Source organism: Medicago sativa, chromosome 1 (genome assembly GCF_051527215.1).
Source record: "Medicago sativa cultivar Bolivia chromosome 1, Bolivia_mono, whole genome shotgun sequence".
Lineage (NCBI taxonomy): Eukaryota > Viridiplantae > Streptophyta > Magnoliopsida > Fabales > Fabaceae > Medicago > Medicago sativa.
This window is the reverse complement of record NC_140749.1, coordinates 58,178,337-58,195,707: the sequence shown is the minus strand read 5'-3', so window position 1 is coordinate 58,195,707 and position 17,371 is coordinate 58,178,337. Positions and strand designations below refer to the sequence as shown.

The 17,371-nt window shown below is 31.9% G+C and overlaps 2 long non-coding RNA genes across 2 annotated transcripts; both read left to right on the top strand.

Moving 5' to 3' along the window:
- Nucleotides 1-12,141: 12,141 nt before the first annotated feature.
- Nucleotides 12,142-13,915, top strand: LOC146955766 (uncharacterized). The gene is made up of 3 exons (XR_015017781.1): nucleotides 12,142-13,533; nucleotides 13,623-13,664; nucleotides 13,821-13,915. It is a non-coding gene; the product is annotated as an uncharacterized LOC146955766 (long non-coding RNA).
- A 317-nt stretch (nucleotides 13,916-14,232) lies between these two features.
- LOC146955765 (uncharacterized) lies at nucleotides 14,233-17,371 on the top strand. Its single transcript, XR_015017780.1, has 6 exons — nucleotides 14,233-14,392; nucleotides 14,809-14,892; nucleotides 15,201-15,270; nucleotides 15,597-15,695; nucleotides 16,210-16,326; nucleotides 17,036-17,371. It is a non-coding gene; the product is annotated as an uncharacterized LOC146955765 (long non-coding RNA).

Below are 17,371 nucleotides of genomic sequence, written 5' to 3'. Positions count from 1 at the left end.
GTCCTATGTACAATAACAATTGAAATAATGCTATGTTTAGTGTGAATGGTCAGACAATGTACTTGAAATAATGTGTGAATTATGGGCTATAGCATATTATGGTATCTCTTATTAACGCTTAGTTTTAGTATTTGATATCTACTTTAGTAGTGTATTTTCTTGAAAATAGAAAAAGCTAGATTTGAGGTGTGCAAGCCACTAGGAGGATTTGTATGATTTCATTTTCTAGCTATTCTACTTATAAGAGTTAGATCTATTTCAACCTTGATGACTCATTAAAATTTCAACATTTCATAACTCAAATTTGAATGCTACGTTTTACATTCTAGCTGTGTTAGAACTGGTGATTCACTGCGTTGAATTACTTTTATTATTCACAAGAAATGGTTGTGTTCTGCCAGCGGGGCATGAACTACACCAGAGTACAAAATGATGAACAGAACTGAAAATGATGAATGCTCACAGATTATCGTTTTATTATTAATTTTATAGCTTTTCCTATCACTACATTTGATTTTGCGGTGTATATATCTTTGCACTCATGCAAATATGTATTTTTATTAATTTAAGAAATGACAAGAACTACGATACTTGGTTCTCTCCTCCTAACTGTGTTAAATTAATGCAGATGATTTTCATTTTAGTTCGTAGCTGATATGTTTGTGGTGTACAATGTATTGATTGGTTCTTAGCCTCTGGTAGCCCCTCCGGTGACTAATTTAACCCATACCGCGCTTTAGGCAGATCCCAAACAATCCGAATCTGCTGCTATGTCTGTAACCTGCAGCCTGTGCCATACAATAATCCTCAAGTCTGACTTTTTTTCTTGATGCTTCTCTTTGTTCCTCCAATTCCAAAGATGATGGCAAGCCAATGCCCAATATTCTTTCCAGTGCATATATATTACTCTCCCATTTAATACTACATTTCACATCCAAATGAATCCACTTTATGAGATTACTATGAAAAAAATTCAGGTCTCACTCATACTATGTGGCACTACATTTTATGTAATCTCTTAGCATGAAACTTCTTCTTTTCATCCACATCTCCCCATACAAAAGCTCTTTGTATTGTTTGAATCTCATTATTGCAAGTCTTTGTAATAGTACTTGTCATTCCGATCTTGATTATAACATTTCTTAAAAATGTAATCAAGTTTTAATTAAACATTTTAAATTAAGTGAATCTGTTAGCACGCGTCACATTCATAGTTAAATACCAAGTCATCACAAGCTCTAATTGTTACATATAGAAGACAGCAGAGAATTTAAAGGAAAAATTCATTCATAGCAATTAAAATAAGAAATTACAAATAATGCTGCCATAAACTAACATTAACTAGAAAACTATAATGAAACTTGTGTAATATCGATCCATAAGATCTTGAAGATTGATTGGCTAAAACTTGTTAATTTGCCACAACATTCCTTATTGCTTTCATCTCTTGAACTATATGGGTCAAATTCTGCACAACAACGGTCAATATACCAACACTCCAGAAGATGAAGACAATTACAGCAGTAGTAGTTGATATCAGAAGCACCATTAGCACACACACGACAGATGCCATGACCATCAAAACCATACTTTGCAGTAGAAGAACAGGTGAGTTTTCTAATACGTCTGGAATTAAAACGAAGATAAAAGTGAAAACCGCAAGAAGTAACAAAAATCTCGTAGGAAAGAGATGTTTCTCCACCATGTTGTCAGCAAAACCTGTTATTTCCACAACTACAAAAACAATGAGTACATAAAAGAGCTTAAATATCATGTCAGTGATATACTTAAAACTTGTACGATCACTCGTAGTGTGTTTCGGCTGAGTAGTCATTGTAGAGCGAGCAAACATGTAAACAATAATCCAAATGATAAAAACAAGTACAGCAGTAACAAATGATACAATAAACACCGATAAAACACACGCAGCACATGGCATGACAATCATATTCATAACCATACTTTTAACTATACGAATAGGTGGGTGTTCTAAGATGGCACATAGTATAATGATGATAAAGGTGAAAACCTTGGAAACTAACAACAATCTCATAACAATGAGATTTTTCTCCACAAAGTTGTCAGCAAAACCTGTTATCTCTATATAAACAAAATCCATGTGTCCAAAAAAGTCTAGTTGTCATGCCAATGATTGTCCTAAACCTTTTACTCTCAATCACATAAGAGGGTTCTTTCTGAATGGCCATTGTTTAAGAGAGAAAAGGGTTTGGTTTGCGTGAAGCACCAAAATTGTGAGGGTTTGTTAAATAAGAGAGAAAAGTTCATTTTTATAGATTGCTACGTAAGGGATAACCTTGTACTCCGTGAATATACATAAATATAGGAACGTACCAATTATATAACAGCGTGCATGGGAATGTTATCAGAATAAATGGAAAAGAAAGATGACTCAGCATGCACAAAGGGACATTCTCTCTTGAATATACTTCTTCTCATGGTTTGGTGATTCCCTCAAAGAGAAGGCTCATGCCTCATATATAGTGCTTATTTGTTACTCTCTTGGATCCTTGTTTGGCTCATTACATAAATGGAGGGGTGAAAACTGTGCGGAGGCTGTTTTTGCCTTTTCTGTGCAAACTTGATAGGGTTTGGGTACGGTCTTCGATCTCTGACGGGTGAAAAACATAATTTCAGCACCTTATCATTTTGGGTGAGTTAAGTGAGGTAAAAATATAATTTTGGGTGGATATCATGTCTCCATTACCCACCTGCGTCTTTTGGAATCGGGAAAACTCTAACCCAAATTAAACTTGAACTCAACCAGTGTCCTTCCTAAGCTGAATTGTTACAGTGCCAAAGAATATCTGCTACTTCTTCATTACTTATGCATCTTCGCTAGAGGTTATCACCTCCAATTTTAAAGAGGTATGAGGTCATCCCATGGTCTCGCCTGCTGGAAATGGGATATATCATACCTGCCTCTAGCAATTTTACCACTTCTTTTCTGACCACTTCCCTCCGGTCTCATATTATTTTAAGTGACTTTAATTGTTGTAATATTTCCCATTATATCACTTGCCATTGTACCTATGAACATTACAAGATACACTAAAATCAGTAATTTTGCATTGAAAATTACAATATTTTGACTTTTAGATACAAACCTTCACATTTTTCTTGTTTGGTATTTTTTTTTTGAAGAAGCTAAATTAGCCCACCTAAATTGGCACCGAAGAGAATCAAACCTGAGATCGCAAGGAGGAGTACACTCTCAGGTCTCAAGCCAATACCATCATGCCAACCCAAGTGGGTTTCCATAGTTGGTACATTAACCAATGAAAATTAAATTTGTACTAATTTGTACTATACTTTTGGTATTACATGGCTTTATTAGTTGTAATATTAAAAATATTTAAAAAGATAATGTTCAAGTAAAGACCATATATAGTCACAAATTTCGTAATTCGTGTTGGTGTGCGGTGCGGGCACGAGTTCATGGTACGGGACATGTAAAGAATTTTGTATGTAAAGAATTTTCGTAATTAAGAGTAGCAAATTATCAATAAATTTTTAAGAAAAACATCTTTTTTATCCAAAATGGGTATTTCCAACTCCGCTAGAGTAGAGCTGTCAAAACGGGCGGCCCGGCCCGTTTAGGCCCGGCCCGGTCGGGCAACGGGCTTTTTAGGGCCGGGCTAAAAAGCCCGGTTTAAATATGGGCTAGAATAATTGAGCCCGAGCCCGGCCCTATACGGGCTCCCGGGCTAACGGGCCAGCCCGGCCCGCACGTATCTATATTTTTTTTATTTCAATCTTAGTACATAGTTTTTTTTTTTTTGGAGAGATCTTAGTACATGTTATTATTACTACTTGTTAGAATTGATAAAATTGTCACTGTTCTATACTCTATTTTGCCTGTTCCTTGCTGGTTTATGTGACTGGTAGCATTCTTTTGTTTTGTTTGTATTCTTCTGTTTATAATTGGCGTAAATCTTACAACATGAACAAAGTACAGTTAATTATATATTTTTAGTGCTCGAGAGACCAGAATATTAACTACGAACAAAGAATATATTCTGGTGTAAATCTTACATTAGTTTAATTTATATATATATATACACACACACATGAACAAAGTACAGTTAATTACATCACAGAAGCAGCATAATTAACAATAAAAGTACAGCTTGAGTTTTCCAGGCACTTTCACTTGTAATCTAAGATTCATGCTAACATGATTCAGGCTCCATAATCATTGTATTAATCACTTGAAGATACAACAATATCAATATTATCAACTAAAGTGCTTATTGACGTCTGTGCATTCAACTACCTTCATGCAGTTTTTGAAGCGACATATTTTTTGACAATTTCAGTTTTTCTGCGGGCTGTCGGGCTGCCCGAAGCCCGACCGGGCTAGCCCTACCGGCCTCCGGGCTTTTTCGGGCAGGGCTAAAAAGCCCTGAAACGATTCGGGTTGCAATTATTCGGCCCAGGCCCTGCATTTTATTCGGGCTTTCGGGCCGGCCCGTACGGCCCGGCCCGTTTTGACAGCTCTACGCTAGAGTACTCAAAATATCTTAATATTTAATTAATTAAATTAATCAATGGTGCAAAAAAGTAAAAAGATTATAATAGTCGGTTGCAACAAACTAGAGCTAACTTCTTTAAAAACAAAAAACAAACTAGTGCTCACTTACCAAAATCTTTTGATATTCACTTTTTTTTCACTCTTTTTTTCGTTTTTTTATCGGTATTATTTTGCAAGAGACATTCTCTTTCTTCGAACTTCAAACAAACTTTATGCAAAATTTATTTGTACCACCATTGGTTTTCCTTTATATTTTATCTCATACTCAACTTCATCTTACTCAATCTTTGATATTCACTTGGTTCGCTGGTTCACCAATTTTGATGGATTACATGGGAATTTGTGCAAACAATTCGCAAAAGTACCACGAACAAGGGCAAAGGCTACGGTGGGAGACCTTGATAGGTCTCCTACCGGTGAGAGACCTCCTTTTTTTTTTCCTTGCAAAATATGAAAAAAATGAAAAAAAAATGGAAAATTATATAATTTTTTGAAAAATGAAAAAAAATGGAATATATAATTTTGAAAATCATTAAAAAATCTGATTTTTTTTGAAAATATATTATTTCATTTTTTCGAAAAATCTGGATATATTATTTCATTTTCTAATGAAAATTTCAATTTTAAAAAATTATTTCATTTTTTTTCGAAAAAACTGGATATATTATTTCATTTTTTTACGAAAATTTCAATTTTAAAAAATTATTTCATTTTTTTCCAAAATCTGGATATATTATTTCATTTTTTTACGAAAATTTCAATTTTAAAAAATTATTTCATTTTTTTTCGAAAAATCTGGATATATTATTTCATTTTTTTACGAAAATTTCAATTTTAAAAAATTATTTCATTTTTTTTCGAAAAATCTGGATATATTATTTCATTTTTTTACGAAAATTTCAATTTTAAAAAATTATTTCAATTTTTTCGAAAAATCTGGATATATCATTTCATTTTTTTTACGAAAATTTCAATTTTAAAAAATTATTTCATTTTTTTTTCGAAAAATTTCGGTAAATTATTTTAATATTTTAAATTTATTATCGCTTTTACCAAAATACCCCTAATTTAAGAATGAAATAACAAAAGCATCATTTTTGTCCTTTTTTACTCAACCATTGGATTTAATCCAATGGCTCCATTCATTTTGCAAAAAAAAAAAAAAAAAAAAAAAATGAGGTCTCTCACCGGTAGGAGACCTATCAAGGTCTCCCACCGTAGACGGCGCCACAAACAAGTACCAATTCGCGATGCACAACATGTCAAGAAAATTATGTAATTGTGGTAAAGACATATTTATCTTATTTTTATGATTCAAGATGCCAAGGCATGCCTTTTTAAATTTTTCAATGATTTAGCGGTACATTATCATAGTGAAAATTTGTTTTGACGTTCATGAATTTGTAGTGAACCAAATGTTTATCACTTTCTTTTGCCATTTAATCTCCTTAAATTAGCTTGGTAGTTTATGAGTTGTTACCAAATGGGAGTTTGTGGGACTGGTGTTGCATACCTATAAGTTCCAATTACTTTCCAAAAGTATATAACAAGCTATTTATGTCTAGAATTTATGACCGCGAGTTAGAACGTCTCTCCTTTCTGAATTTTCTCTATTTTTAACATGCTCATAGTCATAGAATTCTTGAGCCAGGACACGTAGTTAGGGTTAAGCATTGTTATAATTTCATTTGACATAGGGTATGTTTGTATTTGTTTATTTCAGCTTATATACTAGCATAATCGCTTGTGAGATAGTTCGAGAGAGCTTACGGAATCAACTTATGACATGTCCATAAGTTCTTAATGGTAGCATATGAAAAAATAATTATAGTTTGTCCGAAAACAGTTTGACTATGGTTTATCTTTTGCAGTTAGATAATAACTCTCTTTTGCAGTTCTTGATTGTTATTATTATCTATTTACAGTTGAGGAAGATAACTTCGGAAGCATCATCATCGAACGTTTGTGGTTAAGCATGTGCATTTTTTCCTTCAACATTTTCTTTAGGTAATATCACCACTTCCATTGTTTGTTATCTATGACAGCGGTCCAACATGGGAAAGAAGTATTCGCCATATCACCACATCCATTGGCATAGCCATAAAACAAAATTAAGGGGGACCATGAATAATATAAGTACACATTTTGGTATAGTAACATTAAATGCACATAGAATAATACTGGGCGATTCGTCTATTAATTTGGACAACTCGAGGGAGGGCATATAAATTAGCATACGGAGTATGCTCTCATAATGTTTTTCATAAAATCAGTTGCTAGCTGATGCTGAACTGAGTATATATGCTATCATACTAATGTGTTTGTTTAGAGAATATTAATTTTTTGCACATATACTGCAGTTTTTTGAAAAAGATGAAGGAACAATATTGTGACACATGAAATTGAATTTCAATGGCAATCAATTACTTAAGCAAAGAAGCATATTGGAACGAAGATAGTATGTTAACACTATTCTGTAAATATCTTTTTGAAGTGAGAATAAAGAATAAAGAGGTCGGTAGGAAATGTATTGCTGGTGGAGGAAATAGAAGATTGTGCAGCTGTCTTTAACTATCGTAGCAGCATTTGATTGTATGATACACGACTACATGACTTTGTTTCCACATTGAATCAATAAATCTTAGGCCAAATACCATTTTTGGTCATTTTAGTTTGACAAAATTCTTAAGTTAGTCATTTTAGTTTCGAAAGTTCTAATTAGATCCTTTTAGTTTGACAGAATTGGCAAGTTAGTCCTTTAAGTAGCAAAAGTTTCAATTAAGTCTTTTTAGTTGATAAATTATTTCACCGTTACCCTTGTTGTCAGTCTCTGTTTAACTGATGTTGATGTAGCCGTTAAGTTGTTGATTTTGATCAAAATGATGCCTTTTAAAAGCTCAAGGGTGTCAAAACGTTATGTTTAATAATCACAAATGATCATTTATGGTGCTAGAAAGAGAGCTATTTACAACAACAAATGTCTTTCTAGCACTATTAAACGATATTTAGTGCTAGAATGATCATTTGTGACGATTAAACGTAATGTTTTGACACCCTGAAGCTTTTAAAATACAGTGTTTTGATCCAAGTCAACAACTTAATTAACGGCTACATCAGCATCAATTAATTATTAACTGACAACAGGGGTAACTGTGAAATAGTTTATCAACTAAAAGGACTTATTTGAAACTTTTAAAACTTAAAGGACTAACTTCAGAATTCAGTCAAATTAAAAGGACCTAATTGAAACTTTCAAAACTTAAAGGACTAACTTGAGAATTCTATCAAACTAAAAGGACCAAACGTGGTATTTGGCCTAAATCTTATTATTGAACATAACATTTTTTAGGAAATGATAACTTGTGTCATTAAGGCACAAGTTAATAAGCTAAAGATATAAGTTATTTCTTGGAACTTGTGTAGTCAATGATGTAAAAGTTTAACGATTTATATTTTCAATACAAAATTTATTTATTATTTCCTTTTTTAGTTCCTTAATTTAATATTATATAATGTGATTTATTTATCCAATTGTAGGAAAAAAAAAATTGTACGTGGTAAAACACTTGCGCGTATCAAACAAAACTCAAGTATTTGCTTTAGGGTTTTTTTTAACATGTGCAAGATTGCATAGGATAAGGGGTGATTAATACACCACTTATGAGTTTCTATAAATCTTAATAATGAGTCCTTTTCTTGTAATTTAATTTTTTTTTTCTCTTCTCTCCTCTGTTAACTACTCCTTCCGTCTCACAATAATTGCCTTTTTAGAATTTTTTATTATTCTCAAAATAATTGTCACTTTACAATACCAATGCAGCGTTTATTATTTTTTTCATTATTATACTCTTATTTAATGAACTTCCTTCAACTTAACTACTCCACTAACTACAATTAATAAGGGTATTTTAGTAAATGACATTAATTTTACCATTGAAATCAACACAATTAATCATTTCCTTAATAATTGTTCACAAACTTTAAACGACTAAAATTTAGAGACGGAGTAACACAATTAATTAGTCTGCCTTTTCTTAAAAACTGTTTTCTCTCTCCTATTTTTTATGAAAGCAAACTGAGATGATACATGGAGGAGGAGGATGTTTGTGTGGGAGGAGATTACTCTTCGGAATGTTGTTTTTTATTTCATAACATTGTTTTGGAGGCAAATATTTTTGACAGTTGGAAGTGATTATTAGATCCCATTAAGGGTTACTCCGTTAATGGTATGTATCACTTGTTCATGGTGCGGAAGATCCTTTGGCTTGGGGGCAGAAAGATGATATTTTACTTAAGCATGTTCATTTGAAGGTTTCCTTATTTGCTTGGCATTTATTGCGCAACTGACTACCTACGAAAGGCTATCTGGTATGTTGTGGTGTTATTCAGGTTGGTGACGATGTCTATCTTCCAGGGTGCAGATCACAAGAGACTTCAGAACATTTATCTTTTGCTGTAATTATTTTGCTCCTTTGTGGCATAGTGTTCGACTTTGGGTAGGTGTCTCTTCGGCTGATACGATTGTTATTAAAGACCATTTTGTTCATTTTGGTCAGATGGTCGGTTTTCCCTCGGTTTACTCATCCATTTCTGATGGTGATTTGGTTCTCGTGTGCTTGGATAATTTGGAAAGCAAAGAATAACAATATTTTCAACAACAAAGATGTTGACTTGCATCACATGCTCGACAAAGTTAAGTTGCAATCATTTTTGTGGTTAAAGGTAAAGATGATTAATTTCGCTTTCAATTACCATGATAGGTGGCGAAATCCCTTAGCTTGCAAGGGATTCATTTTGTAATTTTTATTATTGGTGTGATCTTCTCCTTGTTGTTTCTAGTGGCTTCTGTGTATTTGTGACCTACTTTATTAGCACACCTTATGCGGGGTAGGTCACCTATGGCGATTTATATATATATATATATATATATATATATATATATATATATATATATATATATATATATATATTATTTTGGTTTGTTAAAAAAAACGCATGTATCTATATTTAAAAACGAAGATAGTATTATGTGAAAATTTTGTAAATGGATGATATTAAACAAAATATAAATGAAGAATTAAAATCCTGATTTGTTGCTTGCTTTGAAGTGGGAAGTGAAGATTTGTCATTCTTATCGTGAGGCGAATTCGTGTGCAGACGGTCTTGTAAACATGGGTTGTAAGCATGCGCCTGGATTGCGTGTGTATAAGCAGTGTCCAACTAGGCTAAGTCATCTAGTGTTAGCTGATGTTATGGGGATAGCGACCCCTAGAGTCATCTTTGTTTAGTTTTCTCTTTTCTCGGGCTTAGGCCTCTTTGTTTAAAAAAAATATTCTTGATTTGTTTATCTATACTATATATGAAGAAAACAACCTCTTTCAGCACTTTTGGGTTGAATTTTTCTTTCAAAAAATACCCTTAATTTTCAATACAAATAACACATGTAACAAATAAATAAGAATAAATTTAAATATTAAAACAAATGTAACAAACTTGATATGAATATATTTTTTTTTCTTTATCATATAAAAAGTGTAACAAACTAGATAAGCATATTTATACTTACTTTTTCATCATTTCAATTATACCCTTAAACAACTTTTTCTACAATAAAATTGTTGTTGGTGTCATTAAAAAAAGAATTTAGATTATATTTTTTTGTTATACTGTATTATTGTCGGTGTTGTTGAAAAAGATAATCATGGTTAGTTTGATTTTTTATAACTTGAAAGCAATAAACATTTATATTTTTTTTAGTTTTAATCAAAATCAAAATTTTATAAAAAAAACACCCTTCATAATTTTCAAACGTTAGCGCAATAAAAAAACGGAAAGACGGACCGTCTTTTCGCTAGTTTAGCATAATACTAACTCCATTTATTTAGGTTAATACCAACAAAACAAAACCTCCATTTATTTAGGTCAATACTAACGGGTCCATTTAATTTAGACCACTTGGACTTTGGGTCCAACTTGAACCATTGAAATGACTTACTATTGCAGGTTTGGATAAGTAGAAAAGATTCTCACCTCACCATAAGAAGAAACAGTGTATCAATCCTTGTGCAATTTTGTACCGTTGGATTCATCTTAATAGTTGAGTGGCAAAAAGGAGATAAGGACAATTAAGAGAGAGAAAGTTCATCTTCTTTAATTTTCCTGTAATTTCTTCACCCACAGCCCATTGTCATCAATTGTTTTTTTTGTCCCCCAGCCTAAAATATCATATCTAGCTATGTTGTGAATGGCTTTTAAGTATTTAACCATTGAAGAATTCTAGTTACATAGATTTAATGAACAAATGGAGATATTTAATATAACATAAAATTTGGTATTATTGAATTCGATAAATGTAAAGCTATCAAAATATCATGGATGTAATTGAGATTTTGGTTTATCTTCAAAACACAAACAAATCATATTCATCTTCATCGCGGTTAAGAAGAACAGATCTGCACAATTTTCATTATCAGCATAAAGAGAAATGTAAAAGAAGATGGGAGAGACAAAGTGCGGAGCCTCCGGTCCGTCGCCGCCGGCAAACATGACGACCCGTTCTAAGGCGGTAAGGCCACACCGTCAAGGCTGGGCACCGAAGTTGTTGGTTCTTTCACGTTTTAGAAGATCCAGGATACCCAACTTTGTAAAATATGCTAAAAAATAATTATACAATACACTCAAGTCCATGTAAGCATGGATTGCTATTTTACTTGTTGATTAGGTTGTCAATACTTAATCTGATGCGCTGCAATATTTTATTAATAAATCAATGGCCAAAGTTAAATTGGTCTAAGTTGGACCCAAAGTTTAGGTGGTGCAAGTTAAAAGAAACCCAATACTAAATCCTTTTAATATTAAAAAAAGCCACACTTTTTGTCCAATAAAATTTCTAGAATAATACGAAAACATCATCTTTATCTTTATCTTTATAATATACAAATCTTTATCTTTATCTTTATAATATACAAATCTTTATCTTTATAATATACAAATCTTTATAATATACAAATGGGGAACAATTTTTAGGCCACTAATCCTAGGTGTCAATCAATCACATCATTCTTGCCACGTCACATTAAAATACTACTTTTATTTTTACCATTTTAAGCATTCAATCAATCACAAACATTAAAATATCATTTTCTCTCATTTTCCCTCTTCAATTCAAAATTCAAAATTCAAATTCTCTCAATCCCTTTTTTCCCTCCTATTTTTCTCTCTTATTCCTATCCAACATCTAATATTTCTCTCATTCTATTTTATTTTTTCTCTATCATCCCAATCTGATCCTCTACATTCTCTCTCTTCAAGCACAATTTCATTCCCCATTTTTGGTTTCTCTCTCTTAAATTTGAATCTCATCTTCTCTCACACTTCATTACTTCCATAATCTCTTTTCCATTCCTTCTCTCTCTCGCGACCACACTTCCTCTCCTATGTCACCGCCGTCGGTTCGTCGGAAAAGAATACAGAAGCAACGCGCACCACACGCTGGAGGTAAGAACCATTCTATTTTGTTCCTTAAATCTGACATGAGATTACTTCTTACTCTACTAAAGTTTTTTTTTTTTTTTTGCATGTTCAATCAGAGATTGTTCCGCATGAATTTGAGGATGAATTTGTGAAAATAGGTATGTAAATTAATTGTATTAAGTGGAAATCTTTATCTTTATAATATACAAATGGGGAACAATTTTTGGGCCACTAATCCTAGGTGTCAATCAATCACATCATTCTTGCCACGTCACATTAAAATACTACTTTTATTTTTACCATTTTAAGCATTCAATCAATCACATCATTCTTGCCACGTCACATTAAAATACTACTTTTATTTTTACCATTTTAAGCATTCAATCAATCACAAACATTAAAATATCATTTTCTCTCATTTTCCCTCTTAAATTCAAAATTCAAAATTCAAATTCTCTCAATCCCTTTTTTCCCTCCTATTTTTCTCTCTTATTCCTATCTAACATCTAATATTTCTCTCATTCTATTTTATTTTTTCTCTATCATCCCAATTTGATCCTCTACATTCTCTCTCTTCAAGCACAATTTCATTCCCCATTTTTGGTTTCTCTCTCTTAAATTTGAATCTCATCTTCTCTCACACTTCATTACTTCCATAATCTCTTTTCCATTCCTTCTCTCTCTCGCGACCACACTTCCTCTCCTATGTCACCGCCGTCGGTTCGTCGGAAAAGAATACAGAAGCAACGCGCACCACACGCTGGAGGTAAGAACCATTCTATTTTGTTCCTTAAATCTGACATGAGATTACTTCTTACTCTACTAAAGTTTTTTTTTTTTTTTTGCATGTTCAATCAGAGATTGTTCCGCATGAATTTGAGGATGAATTTGTGAAAATAGGTATGTAAATTAATTGTATTAAGTGGAAATCTTTATCTTTATAATATACAAATGGGGAACAATTTTTGGGCCACTAATCCTAGGTGTCAATCAATCACATCATTCTTGCCACGTCACATTAAAATACTACTTTTATTTTTACCATTTTAAGCATTCAATCAATCACATCATTCTTGCCACGTCACATTAAAATACTACTTTTATTTTTACCATTTTAAGCATTCAATCAATCACAAACATTAAAATATCATTTTCTCTCATTTTCCCTCTTAAATTCAAAATTCAAAATTCAAATTCTCTCAATCCCTTTTTTCCCTCCTATTTTTCTCTCTTATTCCTATCTAACATCTAATATTTCTCTCATTCTATTTTATTTTTTCTCTATCATCCCAATTTGATCCTCTACATTCTCTCTCTTCAAGCACAATTTCATTCCCCATTTTTGGTTTCTCTCTCTTAAATTTGAATCTCATCTTCTCTCACACTTCATTACTTCCATAATCTCTTTTCCATTCCTTCTCTCTCTCGCGACCACACTTCCTCTCCTATGTCACCGCCGTCGGTTCGTCGGAAAAGAATACAGAAGCAACGCGCACCACACGCTGGAGGTAAGAACCATTCTATTTTGTTCCTTAAATCTGACATGAGATTACTTCTTACTCTACTAAAGTGTTTTTTTTTTTGCATGTTCAATCAGAGATTGTTCCGCATGAATTTGAGGATGAATTTGTGAAAATAGGTATGTAAATTAATTGTATTAAGTGGAAATAGGATGAATTTGATGATGAATTTGTTGCTATGATTAAATGAGACATTGATGTCATTGATGCAATTGAGCTTCTACTAATATGATTCACCAATTATACTATTCACTGTTATTTTTTGTACTCCACAGGTTTATTGATTCCTTTGTAATGTTGCTAATGCAAACTCTAGAATTAGGTTGTGGGATTCACTGGACAACTTCAAAAGACAATTGTGATAGGTAAATAAAGATAAGCATTTATTTATCTGTTTTCATTTATGTGTGATTTTGTATCAATGTGGTTAATGTCATAGTGTTATCTTCTTAGTATACATGTGTGAAAACAGTGAATTTGTTATACATAAAAAAAAGACCAGTGAATTTGTTTCTTTTTGTGTGTTAGTTGTTGCCTAAACTTGCTAATGTATGCACAAATGATAGATGAAAATTGTTGGGCATCACAACATCAGAGCATGTCGAAATGAACACAAATCTTTTTGTTTTTTGTTTTAATTTCACTGTTTTGATTTGTGTTTTTGTTGAACTTTTGAGTTTTTTGAAGAAAAAAAGATATGAATTTTTTAGTTAATTTGGAGCATGTTAGATTCAGCATCTCAACCTCACTGCTTTTGGACTAATTAAACTTATCAATCATACTACCGTCGAAGCCGAAATCGCCGAAGATTACTGATGTGAGTGAATCAGAATAAATCAAAATGAAGGTGAGTGAATCAGAATCCCCAATTTTATTTGTTTGGCCGTTATACTTTGAAACATTTCATTTTGGATGAATTTTTATGTTTGACCATTTTGTGTTTGGCCATATTTTACAACAAGTATATTTACCTGAAAATCTGAATTTGGAGAAGTATATTTACAATATGATTTAGTTTGTCGAGCTCTTAATTTTTTTAATGAAGTATTAACTATGATAATGACATTAGATTGTTATTGAGTAACTTTTCAACATGGGGTTACTGCTATTATTAGTATTTTTCATGGTTATTTTTTCATGGCTTTTGGTGCTATTGGAGGTTGTATGTTTCAATCCTCTCATGCGCATTATCATTGGTTTTTCCCTTTTGTAGCAATTCTTCTATTTTCTCTAATCTCATTTTACATTCTTAATATTTTCAAGTTAACTATGACATGATTGATGCCCTAGCTGAGTTGCATGGGATTCTCATCAACACTGTCCACCGCAAATCAACTATTAGATAAGGTGTTTTTATTCTCATCAACTTTCTGCCAAGTTTTGCCCTTATTGTTTGGTTTGTTTTGATTGCTGAGACTCACTCAATGCTTTTACGTCTAAATCCATCCGGAATGATTTGATGCTTCAATCTCACATTTGAACTGAAACTGTGTTTTTATGATTCAATCTCACAACATCTGAGATTAATTAATTGGTTTCATTGTTTTTCCCCCTTTTTTGTGAGTCTTAGTTGTTAGAACTTTTTTTATTCTGTGATGTATAGTTCAAATTTAATTTAGAACTAATATATGCCCTTAATGTTGTTTTTATTGAAGGTTTGTGAAGGAATTTCGTATACATATGTTGAAGATCAACAAAATTGTTGTTCTTGATGCTCTTAAGCAAGTAAGATCAATCTTATTTTTTAATTTATTTAATTTTTCTTAATTAATTAGAATTAGATTATTATTTTATGAATGTTGAATGAGTAAATGAAGTTAGGATTCAAAGGTGGTTGGTTTGCTACCTTCTTATAGAGAGATACATGTTAATTTAGTGGATATTCACAAATTCTATTTAACTAGAGAATTTGTCCTTACTGTTTGGTATGTTTTTGGAGTATCCTAGAAGCAAAACTATATGAGTTTGTTTCCTTTTTAATGACCTGAAATTTTCATGTCAGATTCTTATCATAATCATCTTTTGAACACGTCAATTTTTTCAAATTGAAGGAGGAGAATGAAATTATTTGCCAAGAACCTTGAAAGCTGTTGAATTGGAAGTTGTTGAAGGATCAGTTGTTGTATATTATGAAGATGCCTCTGTTGAGTGTAAGTCTCTTCTTTTCCCTTTCAGGTATTTTCTCTTTACTTTGTTAGGAAGTTGTTGTAAGCACAATGATTGAGCATTCGATTTCCTTTCATCTAGAAACAAGGGATGTTAACACATCTCACACTATTAAATGAAAGTCATCTTTATACTGTAAAAAAATATATTGGATATTGCTTACTCACATTTTTTCTTTGTGGCGGAAGTTGAGAATATTGTTGCTTGAATGTTGTGATTTTGAAGTCTTATGTGAGATGCATTTACTCTCAACTAACTGAGTTAGTTAAATTAATATATGCCTCTTCATCATTATTAAATGAGATCCTCTGAAGTCTGGACAATAAGAATTGTCGTTGAAGATGTAATAGAGGCATATATCAATGGTAAAAGATCAATTGAGTTTCAAGCAACTGTTATTATTTTTGTATATTCTTATTACACGTGAGCTATAGAGTATTTAACACGAACTGCCCTATGCATTTTTTATTTAGCTAACTGGTTCTATGTTGATTACAGCTGGTGGAGTTATAGCTTTTTTGACCATTCATGAAATGCTGCCGATGACTTTTGATGATTATGGTTAGAAGCAATTTCTCAAGGTTGTATATCATGGAAGGTTGTCATGTCTGTAAGGTAATAATCTAATTTCTTATGAAATTTTATGACAAATATTGTATGCCGCAAAGTGAGGAGAAGGAAATTTTAATGTGGAGACAGGCTATAGAGTCCCACATCCAGATGAGATAAGACCTTTCACAAGAAATAATGCATTTTTTAGTTCTTAATTATGCAATCATTTCAACCATTCTTAGATACTTTGTTCTGGATCAAACTGTAGTTTCATATTTTGGTTGCAAAAAAATGTGTGCTGAAAAATCGACTAAAAGTGTTGAAAAATAATACGTGGTTTTGTAGTTATTTTAAAAGATCTAATGCCCATGTTTTAAGATGTAGTTGACATCGACAACATATACATGGGCGACTAAGGCTCTAAACAATTTGATCCACAATTCTTTTAGAAGAAGTTATTACTTAAGAAATTCCCAAGTTAAAACTGTTTTTTATCATTTTGATACTTAACTGTTATTTTTAAGACGTTGTTGTTGTTTAGTTAAGATTTTTTTGACCACTTATTTTGTATTTTGAGGACTACTTATACCATTGATTTTGAGCACCATAATTTTCAGATTGAACCAAGTATTTTGTGGACTACTTTTGTCATTTCAGAATAGTACTTCATTTTTTGAAGGGTCATTTCGAAATCGTACTTAACATGGTCTACTATAATTTGCATTTTGTTTGGAGGAGTATCATACTTAACATATTCTACTATAATTTTCAGATTGTTTGGAGGAGCATTCACATTCAAAGGAGCTGAAAGTAGCATTAACAATGAAAGGATCATTCAGATTGGAAACATCAGCACCGAAAATAGATGCAGATTATTAACTATTGTTATAAATCTTATTATAAAGCTTTTCCAAAGTGTATTATAAAGCTTTTCCAAAATTTAGTGACCCTTATTTAAAAGAATTTGATTTAGCTATTAACTATTGTTATTAACATTTTTTTGTTGTAAAGATATTGTTATTAATATTTGTAATCAATATATTGGATATGCTTTAATAATATATCCAATAAATCTTATTTACCAATAATCTAAATTTATATTCATTAA